The sequence below is a fragment of the Panthera tigris genome, chromosome E2 (genome assembly GCF_018350195.1).
Source record: "Panthera tigris isolate Pti1 chromosome E2, P.tigris_Pti1_mat1.1, whole genome shotgun sequence".
NCBI lineage: Eukaryota > Metazoa > Chordata > Mammalia > Carnivora > Felidae > Panthera > Panthera tigris.
In genome coordinates, this window is record NC_056674.1 from 20,684,652 (window position 1) to 20,708,259 (window position 23,608).

At 47.1% G+C, this 23,608-nt stretch overlaps 1 long non-coding RNA gene across 1 annotated transcript; it reads right to left on the bottom strand.

Annotated features, from left to right (window-relative positions):
- Window positions 1-20,447: 20,447 nt before the first annotated feature.
- LOC122234277 lies at window positions 20,448-23,400 on the bottom strand. The gene is made up of 2 exons (XR_006212040.1): window positions 22,727-23,400; window positions 20,448-20,668 (listed from the first exon to the last, which is right to left on the bottom strand). It is a non-coding gene; the product is annotated as an uncharacterized LOC122234277 (long non-coding RNA).
- Between the last annotated feature and the right edge of the window lie 208 nt (window positions 23,401-23,608).

The following is a 23,608-nucleotide window of genomic DNA, read 5'->3' on the forward strand; positions in this document are numbered from 1 at the left end:
ATCGTGTTTTTCACTGTCTGGAAACAGTTGCCTCATATAGTCATCCAGTTTTATAGTTGTTTCTGGCAGGAGGGCATGCCTCTTATCAGTTATTTTGTCATGGCTAGAAGCAGAGTTCTCCAATTTTTTAAAAGAGAGTATGTTATTGAAATATACATGCTGCTGGTTTTTGTCTATGTCAGTGCTTTAAATTTTAGCAGGACCCATTTAATGTATGGATGGATTAGATGTGATTTAATTTTTTCTCTGCTATTTGAAAGAACCAACTCCTTTATTTACAATTGGAGATACAGATTAACATTTACACTAAGCTGGTAAAAAATGAACCTTGGGCTCGTTGTTAGGACAACTGAGCCTTAGCCCTGGGTCTGCCACTAACCAGTGGTGTTACCTTAGATTTCTGGCCTCAGCTTCACTATATGTAAAATGAATTGAATGAGTTGTATGCCCTCAGGTCCCTTCTAGCTTTGACATTCTGGAATTGTCATATTGAATTTGACATTTCACTCTTTGCTGGCAGCAAACTTTTCTTAGACAGGTGGTTGGCAGAGATGCCGGGTAGGTTGGGCCCCTGAATGGTTGAAACAGGCAGAAAACAAAAAAGGGGCATCTTGAGGCACAAAAACTAAATTTTATCAATTGGCAATTTTGCATAGCCTTAATTATGAAAGATAAGAGTATCAGTGAAAAGGATTCATGGAACCAGGTGTGTCCCATCTTTTCTAGACCTTTACTAACGAAGGTAGTCATTTTTTGAGTACCTGGTGTGTTCCAGGTACTGAGATTCTCTCTTTCTCCCAACTCTGCTGTCACTCTTACTCTTTTTTCATACATTATGCCATTTTTTTCTTACAACAACTATCAGAGGAGTCTTACTATTCTTATTTCAAAGATGAAAAAACTTGAGGATCAAGGAGATTTGGCAACTCCTCAAAGGCCACGTAGTAAGTGCTGTGGACAGGACTTTAACCCAGGCTTTTCTAACGTGCTATTCGCTGCATTCCTAGTATATGGGGAGATTTCTATCTTAATACCAGGCGACTGTAATATTAGCCAATAAGACCCACAGTTTCTTTCTAATCCCTAATATACCTATATAGTTTTACAGTTTGCAAAGCACTTTTGTGTATAAAATCCAATTTGATTCTTACAAGAACATTATGATTATGGTCTCTTCACAGATCAAGAGTCTGAGGTTACATGAAATTCTCCAAAGAAACACTCACGGCTTAGGCAGGTGGTGAAGCCAGGGTTTCTACTGAGCTTTGGCTGCCTTGCAGGCTCTACACGTGGTCACTTGAGTTGGGTCATGGTTAGGAGCAGAGCTGAGCTGTTCAAGGAGGTGACAGCTAGTGGTTGAAGGTGTTCAGGGTAGTATTACTGCTGCTGGGAGCATAAATTGGTACATCCCCTTGAGAAGACTGTTTGCCTTGATCTACTAAAGATAAGCCCAAAACCCAATGGTTTCTCATATCTGCATATGTATAAAAATATTCATGATGGTAACCAAAAATAATGATCACCAATAGATTGCTTACATTGTGTCTTAGTCCTTTGAGGCTACTATAACAAACTATAGATTGGGTAGCTTATAAACAACAGAAATTTCTCTCTCATGGTTGTGGAGGCTGGAAGTCTGAGATTAGGGTGCCAGCATGGGCAGGTTCTGGTGGGCCCTCTTCTGGGTTGCAGACTGCTGACTTCCTGTATCCTTAAGTGATGCAGGAGGATGAGAGAGTGCTCTGTGGTCCTTATATAAGGTCACTAATTTCATGCATGAGGGCTTCATCCCCATGACCTAATTATCTCCCAGAGGCCTCACCTCTTAATGCCATCTCACTGGGGTTTAAGATTTCAACATGTGAATTTTGAGGGTACATAAACATTCAGTCCATTGCATACAGATTACAGGATCTATCTATCTATCTATCTATCTATCTATCTATCTATCTTTTTTTTTTAAGTTTATCTGGGGCACCTGGGTGGCTCAGTTGGTTAAGTGTCTGATTTTGGCTCAGGTCATGATCTCATGGTTTGTGGGTTTGAGCCCTGTGACAGGCTCTGTGCTGACAGCTCAGAGCCTGGAGCCTGCTTCAGATTCTGTGTCTCCCTCTCTCTCTGCCCCTCCCCAACTCACTCTCTGTCTTTCTCTCTCTCAAAAATAAAAGTAAAACATTAAAATTATTTTTAAAAAGTTTATTTTGAGAGAGACAGAGACAGCACAAGTGGGGGAGGAGCAGAGAGAAGGAGAGAGAGAGAATCCCAAGCAGGCTCCACGCTGCCAGCACAGGGGCTGATCTCATGAAACTGCGAGATTATGACCTGAGCCAAAACCAAGAGTTGGACACTTAACTGACTGAGTCACCCACCCAGGCACCATCAGATTACAGGATATGAATATTAAGCAGCAACGAAAACAAATGAACTACCACTACATGGGACAGCTGAGTGAATCTCTTTTGAAAAAAGAATCCCCACACAAAAGAGTATATATTGTATGATTCCATTTTATGAAGTTCAAAAGATAAGCAAGCTTCATCTATGTTGTTAGAGGTCAGATAGTTGTTAACTTTGTGTGGAAGAATTAGGGCAATGATTGGTAGGGGATCCAAAAAAGGCTCCTGGGGCTTTCTGGCTACCTCAATAGTAGTTACTCGAACGTGTTTACTTTGGGATAATGAATTGAGATATTATGAATATTATACGAAATATAATGAATCGGGATATGACTTGTGCATTTGTTCATCCGTGTGTTGTATTTCAACAAGCAAAGTTCAATGAGTGCAAAAAAAGAAGCTATCAAAGTTGAAACTAAGTGGTTTCTTTAAAAAAAAATCTTGGTGTAGCTGTCTTTCCAGGTTTATCTATCTTCTAGAAAGCAATTACTTAATCTGACTTGTAATCTTAATTAAAATTTTAGAAACTATATAAAGCACAAGTGACTTGGTCCTACAGTTCACCTTATTGCTCTACTTATTGAACAGGGACTTTTTAATCATTTGGTGTAAGCTTTATAACTTGAGAGTGGCAGCTATTCAAATTCTGAACACTAGTGATTGCAAAGTTCACTTCCAGGAATCATTTCTGTGAACCCATCAGATTCTGGAGATGGCAGGGGCCCCGTGCAATCTGGATGCTGACAGCTACGGGGCATTCCACACAAGTAAGTGACTATATTCACTACTCAGACTGTGAGTAAACTCTGGGCAAGCTACCTTGGCCAATGGAAATTGGAGATTTTTGGTCCAACCGAAGATTGGGTCTTGCGATGCATTGAAGTGGGCATTTGTTGCATTTTTACTTCCACCATCCATTCCTCCTAATTTTACTGGGTGGGGCTTACACTTCACTTCTCTGAGCCTGCATGTTTTGGCCAAGCTTTTGCCCAGGGAGATGCACGAGATCTAGTCTCAGCCAAGCAGTGCACTCTATCTCTCTGGCTGCAGTGATTGGCACAGGCATGTGCACATGACCCAAGTCAAATGCAGTTTGGGCCAATCGGTTTCAGTTCTGAGCTCTAGTTTGGACTCCTCTTCCTCTGGCCTAAGTGTTTATTTATAGACACGAACCCCAGGCTACCAGGTCTCCCCACCAAGCTGTGGAAGAGGATTACCCCAGGAAGCAGAGGCTGTGGTTGACAGCGGTAGGTCTCTGATTCATTTCTTCCCTAAGCCAGCTCACCCTTTGGAACCTTCATTTATGTGAGCCAATATGTATACTCTTTCACCTTGAGCTTTTTTGCTTGGGTTTTCTGTCACTGGCAACCAAAAGTGTCCTAATTGTTACACTTACTTATTCTCTGCCTCACTTGTGTCTCTGGATCTGTTATTCCACATGAGTGATGGAGATAGTTCTTTTTTCCCCTCCCTCCCTTCCTTCCTTTCCTTCCTTCCTTCCTTCCTTCCTTCCTTCCTTCCTTCCTTCCTTCTATCCTTTCTCTTTCTCTCTCTTTCTTTTTTTCTTTCTTCTGATGGAAGTAATTCTAATGACCACTCTCTCATGGCTCTTGAGAAAAATCATAAGGACACGTGCCTGGAAAATTTCTTTGGCCTGACGACAGTGATGACGAGGATAACAATACTGGCAAAACCCCAGGCTTTTCCAAACTTCTCAGCCATTGTGTGGCGAGTTCACACCATCTTCTGTTGGCAAGATGTGGCAAATAATTGCAGCTCAGCGGTAACAGTGAGACACCCAGGTCCTGAGCAGTTGGGTGGCTTTTCTTAGCAGCTTTAGCTGTGCTGAAGCCTCTCAAACTTTGCTCTGTGTGTGTGTGTGTGTATGCGCACGCACGTGTGTGTGTAGGTGCATGCATGCGTGGGCACGTGCATGTGTGGGCGTGTGTATGCGTGTGTGGGCGCGTGCATGTGTGGGCGTGCGCGCGCGCGCATGTGTGTGTGTGTGTGTGTGTGTGTGTGTGTAGGAGGGTTTGGACTCTCTTCCTCTTTTGTTATGAGGGAGAACAGGGAGCAGATGGGAACAGGTTGTAACACTTCCGCACGCCAGTGTCCTGGTGCTTATTTCATAGTGTCGTCTGCCAATTGGCGTCTGGATCCCATGCCTCTTCGATTTATGTATTTACTGTAAAGCAGCCAAATTTCAGAGAGAAGAGAGGATATTCTAATTTAATAGTAAGAGCAAGGTGTAATTTCTTATGAAGGGAGGGAAATACACCGCCTTCTTATGTGATGTCAGAAAATAAGACACTGTGCAAGCCTTTTCCCTACCCATTTAAAAATTAAGACATTGGGTGTCGTTTCACCAAATGGTTATCTCAGTGTTTTATAAGATCTGATCCTTTTATTGTGCATATGTGATTTTAAATTAGGTAGACATTGTATTACGAAATAAAGATAAGCAGAATAAAAAAAAAAAAAAACACAACCCAACCTTACAAACAAGCAGCCAAGCAAACAAATCCCCTAAATCTTCTCGCCAACCATTATTTTCCCTTTTAAATTGGTTAAAACTGGTACCTGAAGGCCAAGAGTTTGCATGCCAGAGCTTGAGGCTATTGCTAAATGTGGGCTGAGGGGGCAAGCACCTGAGATGGCAGTTCTCGGGGGCTGGGATGGGTCTGTAGAAGGAGTTGGGGGGTGAAGAACCAACATGGCTACTGTGGCAACAGCTCCCCGAAATCCCGGGCACTGGGCTGGGTGGTTTTTGTGTGCCTGACTTGCACCAGGAGCTCCCCAGGATACGGTCCCCATTGCCCTTGCAGGAATATTTTCCACCTTGGATACCGCCCTCCCAGGCTTCTCTCGACAGCAAGTAAATGCATTTGATCGGTTAAGCGATGCTGCTTAGCGTGGTGGGTGTGTGGGCATCGGGGACCACAAGCAGGGCTCGGGTCAGCAAGGGGCATTGTCTCACCTCTTCCAGCGCCTGGCGCTCAGGAGGGGCTCAGTCACCCTGCGCTGCAGCCCCAGAATTCCATTTGTCTGATTTTGAAATTTGAAGTTCTGTTTGTCTCCATCCTGCCCCAACTCCTACTTCCACTGGTACTTCTTCCTTTTGTATACTGGAGTTCTCGAACCCTCCCCAGCACTTCTGGGCGGCTCAGTCTTGTCCTGGGTGTGCTGTGACTTTGATAGGGCGGTGAGAGAATCCAGACCTGGGTTCCAGCCCTGACTGATAAGGAGAGTAATCTCAAACTCACACTATGCCTCAGTTTCCCCTTCTTTCAAAATGGGCACAATAATATTTTACCTTTTTATCTCTTGCAGACCTTATGAAGTTGAAATGAGATCATGGATGTGAAAGTAATCAGGAGAAAGGGTCTATGCAAATCCATCACTGTGATTAGCATTATGGTTATTACTTTTATTCAGGCTCAGAATGATCACATACTTCTGTGAAAGACATGATCTGGGAACAGAAAAAGAAATGAAAGCTGCGTCTACCTGCAACCTTGGAGTAGAAAAATCCCTTATTCTGTTTCCTCTTTCAGAATAGGACTTGATGTGATCGGGTCATTGCATGTAAAATGCTTTAAGAATGTGATCTGCACTTCATCATTTTAAAATTCAAACATTCCTGAGCCTTTTTTCCCCTCACCCCGTTCATATTTATCTTCTCGGTCTTGCCTTCATTGGGCACCACATTTGTATTGATAAATTGTAGGTGGTAGGAGATGTATTGATGGGATTGAGACAGTTCCGAATGTAGAGTGCTGGGGCTTTGCATATCATTACACCTAGCTAGCTTTTTGCCTCCTGAAAGCTGTCGATTTGTGCATTATTGCTATTCAGGCTGATAAATGACAGTAATTGTTCTTAAGTTGAAGAGCTGGTTTAATATGCTGTCTGGCCTGGGAATTTCCTGAGCACCAGGGTTAAACTAGTGCTCCACTCGAGCTAGCAAAATGGCCCTTTTTTCATCTCAGACTATAGAGTTAATTGAATTACTCGCTATTCATGCAGTTTGTAGCCTTGATTCTAAAGATACCATGAACGGTAGGGGGAGGGAGAGGCTTTCTAGGGGGCTCAGGGTAACCGTGGGCCCTGCTTCAAGGACATGACCTCCCTTCCCCGAGTGGAGGGCGGTTGGTATACTCTGGCACAATTTACTTTCCTGTTCCTCTGCTTGCGGCTGATTCTTCGGGGGGTGGGGGGGTGCCTCCAGGGCTGTCCAGATCATGGCAGTCCCGGTGCTGTGAACATGGTTTCTCTGAGGCTGTACCTGCATATTTCGAAAAAGTTGGATATCAGAACACTTGAGTTGCTCGCCTTTCATTTTGTTTACTCTCTTAGCTTCTGAGTTGGGAACGTGTGCTACGATTTAGGGAAGATCTGAAGTTTGCCACGTGTGTGTGGGGACAGCCCCTGGACACGCCTCTGGTGCCTTGGCCTCTCACTCAGCCGTTCAACCCAAAGGGCTGGCTCAAGCCATTCTGAACCCGAGAACCCTCCCTGCGCAACCCACCCCCCCCCCCCCGCCCTTCCTTTGAGCAAAGGTGGGGAAGGTCTTAACTGCAGGAAGTTGGGCAGGAGAATCTGCCCTTCAAGGAATGTCTCACCTGAACCTGGAGTGTGGGCAGAGATTTCCAGAAAAGTATCCTCTTACCAGTGGAACCAACCACCTTGTCTTCATGGTGTCTGTGGATTGGTTGTCTGGCCTCCCTTGGAAAGAATGAACCGAAGGCAAATGCAAAGCAAGTGAGAGACCCAGCCTGCCTCATTTACCCCTAGCTTTTAAAAACTATTTTTATTTATTTTTGAGAGAGTGCAAGCGGGGGAGGGGCACAGAGAGGGGGCCAGAGGATCCAAAGCGAACATCAGCAAGCCCCATGAGGGGCTCGAACTCCCAAACTGTGAGATCATGACCTGAGCCAAAGTCGGATGCTCAACCCACTGAGCCACCCAGGTGTCCCTGCTCCCAGCTTTGAGATGACCCTTTAAAGCACCAAGGGGTTCAAGATTCCAGATTTATTTCTGTTTGGGGACCAATGTCCAGTTTCCCCACTCGCATAGCTGTGTCTTGGCAGGGGAAAACCAAGTCATTTCTCTTATATGTTTTTGAAGCTTTTGTACAGCTTTTGGCTTCATAAGTGGGGAACCCTCTCTCCCTCTTTCTCTGTCTCTCTGGATGGATGAGAATGTTTGGTACCAAATGGTGTTCAGTGTCCTACCTGGAAACATTTCCTCTGTTTAGATCCAACTTAAAAAAAGTTTGAAATGCTCTTTCCATGTGCCCTTTCTCTGATCTCAGCTCTCAGATGTGCCCACTGAAGCAAGACTGAGGGATGGGACCCCCACGCCCGAACAGCTGGAGTAGGGAGAGCCTCCCATTGAGGGGCATTAATCATTTCTCATCACAGAAGCCATAAAAATCCATCTTTTGCTACCCGACAAGGTACGAGATAATGAAAGAAGATTGCTTAAAATGTAAATCATTTGGATCTGTTGGTAACACTGTTTAGAATTAAATTCATGTGTAATAGAACTTCCGATCAGAAACGAACAGTTTCCCAGACAAAGCCATCATACATCCCATAATCTCGTATAGGTGCTTCCAACGTTAATGTAGCTGGTGCAGCTCACTTGATGATGCTCTAGGCAGGAGAGGATCATTTTTCCCCGTTCTGTAACTAGCAAACATGACTGCAAATCACTCACTCCAGTTCTTCCTGTCCAGCATCCCAAAGAGTGCATCCCACACCTTTACTGAGCTAGAGAGAGGGGCCAGCTGTTCCCCTTCCCTGCCCCACGACTCTGTACCTGGGAGAAGACAACCCCCAAAGGTCTAAGGGTGACCTGCTGAGTCCCCCATGGCCTAACAAAGGTCAGGGTCCCTCCTCACTCGCTGGGCCTCCTACTGCCCCCCTCTGTGCTGTCCCCCACCGGGGAGGGCTGGCTTGGAGCTCAAAGGAGCAGCAGGCGTCGGTCTAATCCGGGGTTTCCCTTGGGCTCGTCCCCAAAGCCCGGTGACCTCAGGAGCATGGGATGTGTAGTGCTCGTGGCCTGTAAATGCTTGTGGGTGCTGCAGGGACATGGCAATGAACGCCATTGAATCAAACGTCAGTCTTCCTTGAATCCACTTTTAAGCCTTCTCATTACATCTAAGAGAAGGGCTTATTTGGTGCAAATATATCTTTAACACTTGCCTCTCTAACATCTGGTAAATCTCCCTTTGTTAAAAACAGGAGAGATGGCCTTGGACTCACAACCTTCTTTAGGAGACAGTGTCTAGGTAGAACCAAAAAAAATGCCACTTTAAAAACATGGTGTTTATTTTATAGTTACATTTTATTAGTGACAAATGATACTGATTTCCTTTATGGTAGTGATAACAATTCCCTCTAAACACATTTTTTTTTTTAAATAAAAAGAGTCAATTTAAGAATAATATTAAATAGGGAAGTATGGGTGGCTAAGTTGGTCAAGCATCCGACTCCTGATCTCAGCTTAGGTCTTCATCTCTAGGTCGTGAGTTCAAGCCCCGCATCAGGCTCTGTGCTGCCAGTGTGGAGCCTGCTTGGGATTCTCTCTCTCTCCCTCTCTCTCTGCCCCTCATGCTTTCTCTCTATTTCAAAATAAATAAATAAACTTTAAAAAAAAATTTAAAAAGAAGGGGCACCTGAGTGGTTCAGTCGGTTGAGCATCTGACTTCAGATCAGGTCATGATCTCACGGCTCATGGGTTAGACCCCTGCATCAGGCTCTGTACTGACGGCTCAGAGCCTGGAGCCCCGCTTTGGATTCTGTGTCTCCCTCTCTCTCTGCCCCTCCCCCGCTCATGCTTTGTCTCTCTCTCTCACTCCTTCAAAAGTAAATACACATTAAAAAAATTAAAAACATTTAAAAAAAGGATAACATTAAGTAAACAAGAGTATAAGTGGTTCCAGTTTGTGGGGGAAATTCTGAGGGTGCCCTGAGAAGAGAGGGCTGCAGTCTAGGTGACCTCCCCTTTGCTGTGAGGCCCTGGAAGCAAGAGGGCAAGGCTGCTCCTCCTGGACTCCATCATTGTTCCAGAAATCACAGTAACTCAGCACAGATTCCAAAGTACTTTAAAAATACCACGGTCTTACTGTCTGTTTAAAAAGGAATAGATGTTCTTTGTAGAGAATTTGGAATATCTAGAAAACCCACACACATACAGAGGACACAAAAGAAGGGAAAAGAAGGAAAGGAATAATCCCCTAAGATCCCATTCACCAGAGACAGCCATTGCTAATGTCTTGCCTTGTTTTCCTTCAGTCTCTTAATATGCAAACATACATACATTTTTCCTTCTTTAAACAGAACTGTGGTTACGATGCACATAGTCTTGCAATCTGTTTCTCTCTTTTCACTTACGGTATTGTGAATGTTTTCCTGCATCACAATTTTTCTGTGGTGCTTAGTGTTTTATCGCTGAGTTCAAATTAATCTGATACTATTAATTGAAGCTCTTTCTAGGCCTTGGGGATACACTGATGCCCAGACAAAGACCCCAGCCTGGAAGTGACAATCTAGGTACATTTGGATGGAATGCAATCGCTTAACCAATCCCTTGTGGTTGGAGACATAGAAGCTTCCTTTTGTTGTTGTTGTTGTTGTTGTTGTATGTAAATAATGCTTCAATCAACATGCTGGATCCTGACATATTTTTTGCACATTTCTGTTTCCTTCAGAGAAATCCCTACAAGTAGAATCTCTGGACATAAAAATATGGGCCTTTCAGAGTGTTGACACGTCCATTTTTCCTTTTCGTGTGATTATTTGCCATCTGTACATCCTTGTCAGTCAAGTGTCTCTTAATGTTTTTTGCCCACTTTGTAATTGGACTGTTTGTGTTCTGTTAGCTGTTGAGTTTGAAGGTCCTTTATATATTCTAGGTACTAGCTCTTTGTTGGATGTGTGGTTTGCAACTATTTTCTGCTCTTCACATGGCTTTTGCAGGGCCAAAATTTTAATTTTGATGAGGCCAATTTGTAAGTTCACGTACTTTTCTTTTAAGCCTAACTGTATGCATGACTTGCTAATAAGAATCAATGCTCCATTAAAACTATGTATTTCCCAAGGACCTACTAAGCCCCAAGTACTTGTCTGGGGTGGGAGATACCATGCTGAGAAAAATGTACTATTCTTGCCCATATAGAGCTAGACAGGTAGTAAAAATATAAATTTTAATATATAGTAGTATATCTAACTTAATATATAGTATATTATTTATAGTATTAATACAATACTATTATATACAATATATATTTTTAGCACATATTATTTAATATACAGTAACTATGTAACTTTACTGGCGAAAAGTGTCTCCAGGGGAAGGGGGAGGTGTTCCAAGAGGGTGAAATAGATGGCAGAGACCCTTGCCTGAAGAAGCATCATGTGTGTGGAATGAAGAGAATGAGGAAAAGTTGGCCAAATGGAGACAGAGGAGTAGACCCAGGGCCTGGCCTTGAACCAGAGGGAGATTGGCATGTTTGAGCATGGGAAGACCTGGGGCGGGGGACCTGGCAGACATGCCCATTGGGAGGCAGACCAAGCAGGTGCACCCCATAGGCCCTGGCGGGAGTTGGGACTTGATCCCGAGACTAATGAGAGCAGGGAGAGGTTGCATGGGTTGCAGGCCCTTGTGAGCCATTTACTGAACTTTGGGAGAGCAATGTCATATTCTTTGTTCTACAGAAATCTCAAAGCTGCATTCGTGTGAATAAGCAGTTAGATGCTGAGATTAGTTGTTAACCTATTTACAGATCCTGAGGTCTAGAATCCAATGCAGTTAAAAAAAAAATCATCTTAGGAACTTCCACGTTACGTCTAGGATATGAAAATAGCCTATAAATTATGAGGGAGATACACATGCCCAAAGCAGAATGAAAACAGCTCTGGCATGCTCAGGTAAGTTAGAAGACATTAAGGATTGCCAGAGACCTGAGGTTTGGTGGGCGTACGACCTGGGGATTGGGCCGCTTCTGTTCGCTACTCACCAGGTGGGGTGGGGCCTGGCTGTGGCCGACTGATTGGCACGGATGAGGCTTGGAAGTGCACATGTTGTTGGGTCTTTGTGGGGTCACCTTCTCACATTTGCTTCTGTGTTTAGGGACCATTTCTTAGCACCGTGGACTCAGCAAAATTCTGGGGATGCTCACTCCCTGGGAAATGGATCGCCCTCACGCATGTAGGGTTGCCAGGCTAACCCACAGTCTTAAGACTGTGTTGAGACAAAGGACAAGATTAAAGAATATACAGGGCTCTCAAGGGGCACCTGGCTGGCTCAGTTGGTGGAGTGAATGACTCTTGATCTTGGGGTTGTACGTTTGAGCCCCGTGTTGGGTGTAGAGATTACTTAAAAATAAAATCTTAAAAAACAAAAAGTGCTCTCAAGGCATACGGTGTGTCCAGAATTCTCATTTGTCATGCCAGTGGGACACACATGTCCTGTGTGACTACTCCTTAGTGGCACTGGCCCTTCCCTCGGGGCCTGTGGCCTGACCTATGAGGTGACGAAGGCATTCTCATGGCATAGAGTGTGGTTTGGACCCTGACAGTGTCCCCAAAGGCGTGTGCTGGAAAGTAGGGGATAAATATTTTAGGGGTGGTTCCTGTGCTGCCCCAGGACATCTCCAGGGCTGGGCGAGGCCCCCACAGCATCCTCACCCGCTTCTGCAGCCCCCGCCCCCTCCCCGAGGAGAAGGTGGCTACTGGAACATGTGCGAGCCCCGCTGACGCCATCCACCCACTAAGTTGGCTTCTCTGTGGGGGCGGAAGGGAGTAGGCCGGTTGTAACACCAGCTGTCAGCACACACACTGCTTAATTTCAAAGCCACGTCACAGACAGAATTGAAAACACCGCACTTGAGTTAAAGTAAAGCCAAAGGAAGAAAGAGAGGAATTTTTGACACAGAGCGGAGTGGCCATGTGTAGGAGGGACCCGGGAGCCCTAGAAGAGGGTCTATCTCGGCGATGCTCAGGAAGCCTATCAGACAAAACAGGTAACCCTTCGCCACCTGCCCACCGCCATCTCAGAATGACCGGTGACCGTGGGTTCTCTGACTCAGCTTTCCCCTTGCTCGTCTGTCATGTGAAATGTGGTGAATTGTTGTCCCAAGGATGCTACCGATCCACCTTTATTTCAACTGTAAGATCTGAGAGGGTGGGAAAGAGAAGCATGCTGATGCCCTGTCTGCCTGCCCTCCCCTAGGAGGGACGTGCTTCTCTTCCCTCAGTGTCTGTAGGACTTGGTCCCCTGCCTGTGGTTAGATGTTCAGCACGCAGCTCCAAGCAGAGTGAACTGGGAAGCATTTAGCTAGGCCACTTTACTAGTATGTATATCTTTTGCAAGTAGACACAGCCTCAAGTGAAATGCAAAACAGCAGCTCTGGGTAGCTAGCGGCAGCCCCTTTCCCTGTCATGGTATCTGGGACATGTCTGAAATACCCGATGGGACGGGAGGTGTGAGTCCCCAGGTGGACTTGGAGAGTTTCCTTTCATTAGCTGAGCTGGAACATGGGCCACGGCCTATGGGGCCATGACTCCTTGTCCGTAGTAAATTTCTTCCTATTCTGTGCTGCTTCGGATGCTTGATGTTTCTCCTTGGGCAGGTCCCCGCCCCTCTATCATCCACGTTCATTCCACAGGCATTTGTAGGCACCTCTTCTGCACCTGCCTAGCGTGGGTTCCTGGGGAGACCAGAAGTAAGACACGGTTCTCCTTTATTTATTTCCGTGCCTCTCCTTTCCCCTCCCCGAGGTGGGCTGTGAGCATGTTGAGGGCAGAGGAAATGTCTTATTTACCTCTGTATCCCTTGGGCAAAATAGAGCACCTAGCACCACGTGAGTGCCTGGAGAACCCTGAGTTGGAAATGGTGTTAGGAATGCTGACCTTTCTTCTTTCCCTCCTTGCTCTGCTATCATCTTGGACTCAACATCTGCTTCTTTGGCCAACCCATTCTGAGCACATCGCCAGATGCTAGGGCTAAGTCATGTGGTGGACCCGGTGTGTGTCTTGGGGTATCCTCACCATGGGTAGGATGTCTGGCTGTCTGTGACCACTCAGCAGATGTGGCCTGTTGAGCACCCCAGATATGGTAGGAAGGTTGGTGGGAAGGGAGACTTAGGGTTCCTGCCTCTCCTGAAAGGAGGCAGTAGCCTTCTGCATTTCCAAACACATGGGGGATCCAATGTGTATCCTGGTTTACTAGTCAGGAAAACCTCTGATGGGTGAGCCAAATGCTCAGATCTTTGACAGAAGAGTTTAGTCTAGATAGGGTATTCACAGATGGGCACAGCGATTGCTCCCAATGAGAGCTGAGTTAGTTATAATACCAGAGGTTGAAGCAAACTTCCAACATGCCTCCTGCTCTAGTCCCTCAGCCAGAGATGGGTCCCCAGGGGTCCATGGGTCTATCAGGGACCAAGGCAGCCCTCTAAACTCACTCTTGATCTCCCCTTTTCCTTGATGCCATTCCTGGGAAGGATGAAAAGTTGTAAGAATAAGACACAGCAATGCGGGGCTGGGGGCCAGCACTCCGGGGCTGCGGGAGGTGAGCGCATATTCTGGAGTTCATGGGATCTTCAAGCTGACCTCAGGGAACATTCTGGAAACACCCAAGGCAACCCTCCAGCGTTGGCACCCAAGACCTACTCCTGGCCCGGACAGGGGTTTGCCACCCCTGGCCCCTCTCTCCAGCCCTCTTGTCCACATGGACATGAGGATCAGACTCTGAGCTTCCCTCCTCTCTCCCCAGGAAGCTGCTTCCAGGAATTCTCACCTTTCCCAAACCACTAGGGGAAGCCCCTCCTTGCCTCATTTGACTCGATTACATTGCTTCTTCTTTGAGACTCAAAACAGAGAAGTACACTGAGGAGGAAAACTTATTTTTTCTCTCTTCACTCTGGAAGCCAGCCTTGATCTGAATGTTCCTATAGCAACATTAATTCTCCCAAGTTGCACCTGCTGTACGATAAGTTATATATATAGAAGACCCACTGGGGTCCAAATACCCCATATGTGCAAGCGAATGAGTTAATGCTGCCGTGAGAATTAGCAATGTTCCGCTTCCTGCTTTTCTTGCTTTCAAGATACAACCCGTGTTTGCTGAGCGCTCTGGATGCAGGGTTTGGGGAGCAGTAGGTGTGGGTGCAGTACTGGCAGGGACCCGCCTTCACAGCAGAGGGAAGGGTGTCTGCAGAATGTTTGAGTCTCGAGATGGAAATAGACTTGGGGATGCCAATGTCCTTCCTAGTCACCACTGAATGATTCCTCGAGCTCAGCTCTGGCTGTTGGCCTCCACAATCCTCTGACGGTGAAGCTGCATAGCAGGGGCTTCAGGGTGAGGAAAAGAACCGGGTATGACTCATGGGCAGATGGGGGCCAGCCGGGGCCAGCGTCTGATGCTGCTTGAGTCCTGGGGGTGGGGGCGATGTAGGCAATCCTGGGCCAGTGTTTTTGCCTGTTGGTGCAAAATATGGCTCTGGGGAAAGTTTGGGCCCTTTGTGGGTCTCTGGGCCGTTGTTTATATTGGGTAGGATAGATGCAGCGTCAGGAAGAAAGGAATGGCCGTGATGGTGGGAAAGATGGTTTACATTTCACGCCAGGGACAGGCATGGTGCTCTGCACTTTTATGCAGGGTGTCATTCGCTCTTCCAGCAAGTTCTGCGATTATCTCAATTGTGCAGGCTTCGATCCAGTAAGCCAGCAGTGCCAGAGCGGGAGTAAGACGTCCCAGGCCCGTGTTGCTGGTAACACACTACTCACCGCGCCTTGCTCTGACAGGGGCCCGTGCATGGCCTGAAGACCCGGTGACTCCTTGGCCTGCCCTTGCCCTTATAAGCCTTGTCTCGCTTCCTAACCCAGAGCCCATAGGGTGTGAGAGTCCAAGGGCAGGGCGAGGTGTCCTGAGGCACGCGGTGAGAAGCAGGGAGCCCTGGGGCCTCCACAGCACAGCGTGCAGCTTGTGGTCCCTCTGCTCCGGAGCCCGTTGGACACGAGACATAGGTCCCATGGGACATGGGCCATCAGCTGTCCCTCACCGTCCCTGCCTCTCTGGCCCTCGAGGCCTGCACACCCAGCTAGGGGGCTTAACACTTCTGCTGCGTCTCAAGCTAGAGCTTAGACGGCTATCAGCTGCCAGACAGCCTCACCCTTCCGTCTGCTGGCCGCTCGCAGGTGGGAACTCAGGGGTTCTAAAAGCATTACCTTAAACCAGAGGGTGAAGAGTCCGACTCATTTCTGGCTGTTCCTGTCTCCTGCATTTAATGAAAGGCCTTTTCTTCCTCTGCCCACAGCCGACGGATACCCTGAAGGGGTATAAAATTCAATAGACACTCACAGAGATAAAAACCCCTGTAAAAGTTCTTGGTTCTAAACCTTCTTTTATGGCCCCGTATGGGAGTGTTCCTGGAAGGCTGTTTTGGGAAATGAAACGGTCCGTTTGTCCCCTTGTAAAGCCGAGCCGAGCCCTGGGATCCCCTGTCAGCCTGCTTCTGCCTCTGGCCCTAGCGCCCGGAAGAGGGCCGGGCACCGTAGTGGGCACCTGGCCCGGGCACCGGTGTCCCCAGGATGGATGTGTAGCCGTCGGGAGCACGCAGGCTGCTCTGGGGCTCCAGAGCCCGGGCTGAGCACCCACCTAGGGGCCAGCCCCTCGCATCGCTCTGTGTCCTCCGCCTCTCACCCAGGAGGCACAACTGCCAAGAGGTGCAGATGTGTGGGGGCTGTTCACTGGGCACCAGGGGGCAGACCGGGTGGAAAAGACAAGGCTCAGCTCAGGGGTCGTGGCCCAGTGAGCAAGCCCAGTGGATGGGACGGTGGCTGGGATGTGGGCTGAAGCCCTCGTGTCGGTCTTCTCTTCTACCTTCTCTTCCATGATGACCGTGTGGGCAGGGTGCACCTTGTGGGAGGGACGGAGTGGCAGAACACAGGAAACTGCAAGTCGCTTCCCCCCTCTTGGGGTTCAGAGGTGTGCCGGTTCACCCAGGCTGCCATAACAAAATATCACAGACTGGGGGGTTCACCATCAGAAGTCTGTTTTTTTTGCAGTCCTGGAGGCATAAGTCCGGGACCGAGGGGTCGGCAGGATGGCTTCTTCTGACGCCTCTCTCCCTCTCTGGTGTGTACATGGACACCTTCTCACTGTGTCCTCACATGGTCTTCCCTTTGTGTCCTAGTCTTTTCTCTTTTAAAACATTTATTTATGTATTTATGAGAGTGAGTGTGCATGCATGGGAGGGGCAGAGAGAGAAGGAGAGAGAGAGAATCCCAAGTAGGCTCTGAGCTGTTAGCTCAGAGCCCAATGCGGGGCTTGAACTCACGAACCGTCAAAATCAAGGGGCGGATGCTTAACCGACTGAGCCACCCAGGTGCACCCTAATCTTTTCTTATAAGGACAACAGTCATATTGGATCAGGACCCACCATAAAGAGCTCATTATAACTTAATTACCTCTTTAAAGACCCCATCTCCAAATATGGTCACACTGTGAGGTCCTGGGGGCTAGGACACCAACATCTGAATTTTGGGGGCATTTAATTCAGCCCAGAATTCCTCAAGTTTGATTGGTGTAGCTTATTGAGAAAAAAATAAACCACTGCAGATCCGCACTGGTAACTTGGATTATTTTTTGCTACAATATTTATTACTATAAAATAAATAAGATTCAGTAACATTTATTGAGTACTTCCCATGTGCCAGACATGGTGCTAACCACTATCCCTGCATGATTTCACTTAATTCTTTTTTGTTAAGTTTATTTATTTATCTTGAGAGACACAGAGGCAGCATGAGTGGGGGAGGAGCACAGAGAGAGGGAGAGAGAATCCCAAGCAGGCTCCACACTGACAGCATGGAGCCTGATGGGGGGCTCGAACCCATGAACTGCGAGATCATGACCTGAGCTGAAATCAAGAGTCAGATTCTTAACTGACTGAGCTATCCAGGTGCCCCATGATTTCCTTTAATTCTTATAACCACTCAATGAATGAATATAATAATGTTCTTGACTGCAATATTACAAAAGTAGGTTAAACTCCTTATGCTTATAACTTGTAGACAACTGTAAAACCAGGCCTCATGTACAAATTAAATACAGACAAAATGATAAAACCAATGAAATTTAAAATAGCAACTTTCATTTAACGGAAAGGATGATGTTGTTTTGCTGACCCTAAATCACAACTCACAGGATGAATCTGGAACTGGCAAAGACAAGCCAGGTTCTTTCCAGATTGGTAAGATTGCATGTGTTGGGGGTGGGGTGGGGTGGGAGGAGGGCAGACTCAACTTTTCTACCATTTTTCTTCTGTTTGAACTATCACTGGTGACAGGACAGGCATTCCTTCTTTTCTTGACCCCTTCTTCTCTTACCTTCCTCATTCCTTGCCAAAGAACCAATGGAGAGAAGGTACGTGAATGGCATAACAACACATGAAAGTTACACTCTAAGACCTGTCAAGATTAGGAAGAAAGGTTCATTGAGACAGTCTGAAGAATCCGAGCTATCTAAAATCTCAAAGTAATACGGCATCTGGAAAATCTGACCCTGCCCCTCCAGTGTGGGATGTGGATCCAGAGGGAAGGCGTAGGATGCAAAGAAACCAAGAGAGCTGGAGGAGACAAGAGCGACCAGAGAGTGAAGATACCAGGTGTCCACCTGGGGGACTCTGTGTGGACTGAGAGATGACTCAGAGGAGAAAAGCAGGGGCGTGTTATATGCTATCCTCTGCATTATCCTGATGGATCCTGGGTCAGTCTGTCACAGTACATGCCCCCTTTTTCCACACCGAGGTTGGAGTAACTCAGGGCTCACACTGCCATGAACAGAATTCTGGAATTAAGAAAAAAATGTATTTAGTTTTGAGAGAGAGAGAGTGAGAGAGCGTACAAGCAGGGTAGGGGCAGAGAGAGAGGGAGACACAGAAATTGAAGCAGGCTCCAGGCTCCAAGCTGTCAGCACAGAGCCCGACATGGGGCCCGAACTCATGAACTGTGAGATCATGACCTGAGCCAAAGTTGGACGCTCAACCGACTGAGCCACCCAGGTGCCTCCAGGCACCTAGAATTTTATTGCTCCTTCCATCAGCCCCAGTGCACACTCAGTCCCCACCCCTTTAGTCTTTGATGATGACAAAAGTGTGCTTTGACATCTACAGGACGGAAAACACAAAACCTAGCATGGGAATGGTTACCTATGCGGTCCAGAATGTTTATACTCATTGTATCTTTTAGATGGATTTTCACCAATGTAAAAATACTAAAAAAAAAAAAAAAAAAAAAAATTAAAAACTGCCAAAAGCAGTGGACCCCCTGAGGATATATACATGGGCCTCAGTTTTGAGAGTCAGAGTCTGTCCAAAGGAGGACGGAGGTGCTCCCTGAAGGAGCGCTAGCCCCAAAGTCAGAGAAGGTGGATTTTAATTCTGTGGTGCTATTCACTAGCTGGGTGACTTTAAGATAGAGACTTTATTCCTCTGGACCTCAGTCTTCTGAAAAATGGTGGTATTTATAAGATGGTGGGGGGGGGTCAAAGTTGACCATAAGGACACCTGTAGTGTGACTTTCGTCAGCCAGGGTGGGCTGCATACCTGGATGGTGGAGGGGCCTATAGGTGCCCAGTGTCTGGGGCAGATCTTCCTAGTCCCAGGGTCTAGGTGTGGGGGGTGGTTGGGGCGTGCAGGGGGTTGACTCCTGTTGGGGAACCCTCTTTGGTAAAAAGGGAGGGGTAAATGGGAACCACCCCTACTATGATGTTTGACTCAAAGGACAAGGGCACTGAGTGATGGCTCCTATAGAGGGCCAGGCTAGTCCTGAGTCAGGGCTGGGGGACAGGGCACAGGAATCCTGCCTGGTACTCAGAGACAATCCCCACCCGCCCGCCCCCCCCCCCCCCCCCCCCCCCCCCCCCGCCCACCTTCCCCCAACAGAGCCCAGCCTTTCTGTAGGGCTTTCACCTGCTAGGACAGCTGGGACAGAATTCCCCAACCAAACAAGGGCTGAAGAAGGCCCAGGGAGTAGCTAGGCATGTCTCCCTGGTGGTGACCTTTGGAGACTCCATGAGCAGGGCTAATAGCTTAGGTCCCCTCTGGCGCTGGGGCACAGGCCAGAGCTGTGAGTCCACACTCCAGCATGGGCCGGGAGGGGCCTTTGGTGGGAAGTCAGGCGTCTGGAGAAGGGAGGGGGCAGGCGAGATGAGGCTGTGGAGGTGGGTGCAAGCCAGAGCCCCCTAGGCTAAGGTGGGGTCTTGCCCTCACAACAGGAGGTGGCTCACCTGGTACTCCACTTGTCTCAACGTGGATGGAATAGATGTAGGTCCTGGACTGAGACCTTGCGTGGTCTCCTCTGGCCAGCGTGGCTTCCTTCTCCGTCTTTTTAGAACTCTGGTGGGTTCTACCTGCAGCTCCAACAAGGACCTGCAGAGGGGGTGGGGGTCCAGTTCTTTGTCACCCTCTGGTTCCCCAGCCTCCGAGGCTTTGCAGGGTTCAGCTCTGAACGTGTCCAGTGCCAGGGGCTTGTGCTTGTCTCATCAATATGCACAGGGTGGGGTGGGGGTCCGGGGACGAAGGCCTGGGGGGAAGGGCTGCACGCGTACGCTCAGGTCAGGTGTGGCGAGGAAGTGTTTGGGCACTAGCCCGCTGCAGGCATCAGTGTGGTTTTGTCCCCGCAATCCCCCCCTCCCCCCACACCCCCCCCCCGCCCCCCGCCCGAGGAGCTGGACACGCCCTCCCCTTCCTGCCAGAAGTCCCCGCTCCTCCTGTGGGTGGCGCTATTTTCTTATGCAGCCAAGTTGCGGACCCGGTGTCTGTCCCGCGGAATCGGAGCTGCAGAATGGGCTCCCCCAGTCATCCTGCTGCCCTCTCAGTATGGGATGCTCTGAGACCCAGTTCAGAACGGTTTCCACCCTGGGAGCGGGTGGGGCCCGAAGTTAACTTGCGGCCCCCCCCCCCCGGGGCCAGTGCAGCAAATTTCCCGTTTATTCCTGCTCGGTAATTAACGCCCTTGCTGCCTGCTCCAGCAGCAGATGTGAGAGATTTAAGGGAATATTTTAATCTGAAATCTAGCAGCACGGAGATAAGAGTGGCATGGTAGACTGGGCTGCAACCGGCATATTTATCGTCCGAGGCTGACCGTCCAACGAGTGAGTTCCGTTCGTCACTTCAGACGGATAGCTCATCGCTCTCCGTGTTTATGATTTCAATTCCTGTCCTTCAACGGGGTTGTGGTGAATTAGCTCGGTGCCATTTTCTAAAATATCAAGCATTTTTATACATTAGGTATAGTGAATGGCAAATACTTGATGTAAAGTCTGCAGTTTTACTCCATAACCAGATTGTAAAATATGAACTGAATTAATCATAACTGCAAAGACTAATGGTACGTTTTCTCTTATTTTATCTTTAGTGCCTTTCAGATCATGTTTTAAAACCTTCCACGTCTGGCGTTGGGAACGCAGCCGCGGCTTGGTGGTGGATAGCAAGAGGCAAAGGTCAGACCGAAGGCTGCGCAAATATTGTGTGCTGGATTTATTGTTTTAATTAAGAGCGTGGCAGTTCATCATAAACTGTTTATGGCGTTTCTGCACAGTGCAGCATTTTGAAATCAGCTGTTTTAATGAAAACATAATGTCATATCTGTCAAAGTTCTAAATATTTTGAAAGTGAAATATGGAAACAAGAACTTTAATTCTGGGTTTACTGAGATTAGCTCATTGAATTGCTTTTAAATCCCTTAAGAGGGTCACATCATGGGTACCGTATGGCTTCCTGTAGGTGACTGGGAAGAAAAAAAATTCCAGGAGGTTCTCAGGCTGGTTGTTTAACAGTGAAAATACAAGTTGAAGGTTAATGTATCGCAAAACAAAACCATTACAGTTGGCGTTGGGGTTTCAGATTAAAGATGCAATAATGGGTGTGCAGAGCCCTGGATGCCCAGTTGTTTGGGGAGACCTAATTGTGTCGAGAGGGAGCCGAGAGCCTCTCAGGGCGGGAGAGAAATGGAGGCGCCCCTGTCCTTTTCCAGTGGTGAAGCCGCCACGTCGCCGTGTTTGCAACTAATTATTTATAATGACCTCAAAGATGATGAGGTTTCATGGACTTTTCAGGCTGAGCAGTTTGCAATCCTAGTAATTCCCTCTCATGGTCGCTGGGCGTCTGTGGAGACATGTCAGCCATTCCTGGTTACATTTGTTAGGGAGTCGGATAAAATATTTGTCTAATCTGGAAATTGTATTTTTAGCTGTACCCTCATTGGAAACAGAAATTAAGCTTGTCATTAGATGCCGGGCCACAGGAGTTGACTGAACAGGGTAATGTATGTTATATTCTGTGCTATACTTGGTCAAGTTTCATATATATCGTATTCCACATTATTTTATTAACTTTAATATCTGCACTTCCTATTACCAGACATGCCCCTCGTTCAAAGCACAGAGGCACAGTTCTCTAATCAGAAGTGACAGGCTATATACTTTCTCTCAGCCATTACTTGGTAGCCTAGAGCAAAGAACTCTGTTTCCTTGAAAATGTTTTGAATTGGGTTATTTTTATTGAAGTATTAAAGTAATTCTTCAGATTTTAGGCTATTATTTAAGTACTTTTGGGAGAATACAATAACCTCTGGATTCTATAGGCTTTGTTACTTTAACAACCCAAGCTGCTAAATGCATCTTTTTAATGCTGGTTATATGAGTGTCTGAGAACTCATCTGACCAGCGGAAGCTAAGAGCATTCAGGTAATTATAGAAAATTAGTAGGCTAAATTAGTTTAGGAAAGCACAAAAGTGTAATATTTAAACCGCTTGCAAAATATAGGCCCTGCTTGCCAGATTTCCAGTGACGAATTAGCATTTCTGATTATTCTGTCTTTGCGTTTTTGGTAATTTGGTTGAAGGAGCCGATAGACTGGTTAAGGAAGCTGAATTAGGCACAGGTTGGTATAATCTGAGAATGGACCCATGAAATCGATAACAGTTCACATCTGTGATGTTGGAGGAGGCAGTAACAGCAAGGGCCAGACTCTGACTGTGGGTGTCAGGCAGGAAAGCCCACGGTTGGATGGGATGGCCCTGGTGTTGGGTGCTTCCAGGAGTCAGAGTTCAAGCCACGAGGGCAGCTTTCTGAAAGGGGCTCCATTTTACCAATAGGAGGTATAAAAAGGAGATGATTCACATGCATGCTCTGAATCGGTGTGCCCGTGACACTTACATGGGGCCATGGTCTTATGGCACTTTGGACGTCCAGGGGTGAGCGTGTCACCAGAGGTTTGAGTAAGAGAACTACCCTTCACGGAGCACTCCATACTCACCAAGCCACAGTCTTTGGCATGTTGTCCATGGAATCTTCCCTATATTGTCCTCCTCTCCTGCCGGGAGAGGCCAAAGAGAGGATGCCATCTGCTCAAGGCCAAGTTAGCAAATGGCAGAGTTAAGATTGGAACTCAAGGTCAAAGTCAAGATTCTTCCGCTCTCCCACTGAACTAGTGAGAAAGGTTCCAGCTCATCTTTTTCCTTTTGTCATGTCTCAAAGGTAGTTTAGTTTGTAATTGGTCATTTCTGATGGGGCCTAGAGATGAGGCGTCTAGAAGCTTTTAGGAATAACAGTTCGCAATACATGGATAACCAAAAACACCAAACACACAGAAACCCCCCAAAAACCCAGTGAGAAAATCAGCATTAGATCATTGGAAAAATGGCTGGACCTCATGCCCACACATACCCTTTAGAACGAACTTTCCAGTGTGGGCAAACCAACAAAATTAACCATGTGCTAAGTGCAAATCTAAGAACCAGATAGGGAGTCTGAGCTGCAAGATACCCCAGGATAGTGTTGGAATTCATTTAAAAAACAAAATTTGGGCCAATAATCTAGGCATTCCACTGTGGGATCAAGTAGATGGAACCCAGAATTTCTGAAACTTAGTAAGAACTTGTATACAAAAGATAGGGGGTGGTGGTGGTGGGGAAGAGATGTTAAAGCAAATGGGACTATGAAGGGCATTAAAAGCAATGTGGTTTCCAAAGCAACCAGCTAAACATCAGATAGAACTGAATGCGTGTCACCATTTGTTGACCACTCTGGATGCCATGGTTCAGGCCATTGAAGCAGGGCACGTCCCAACATGCTGAAATGCACTGGCCATATGGCTATGGATGTTATTTCTACTAGCCTATATGTGTGCAAACCTATA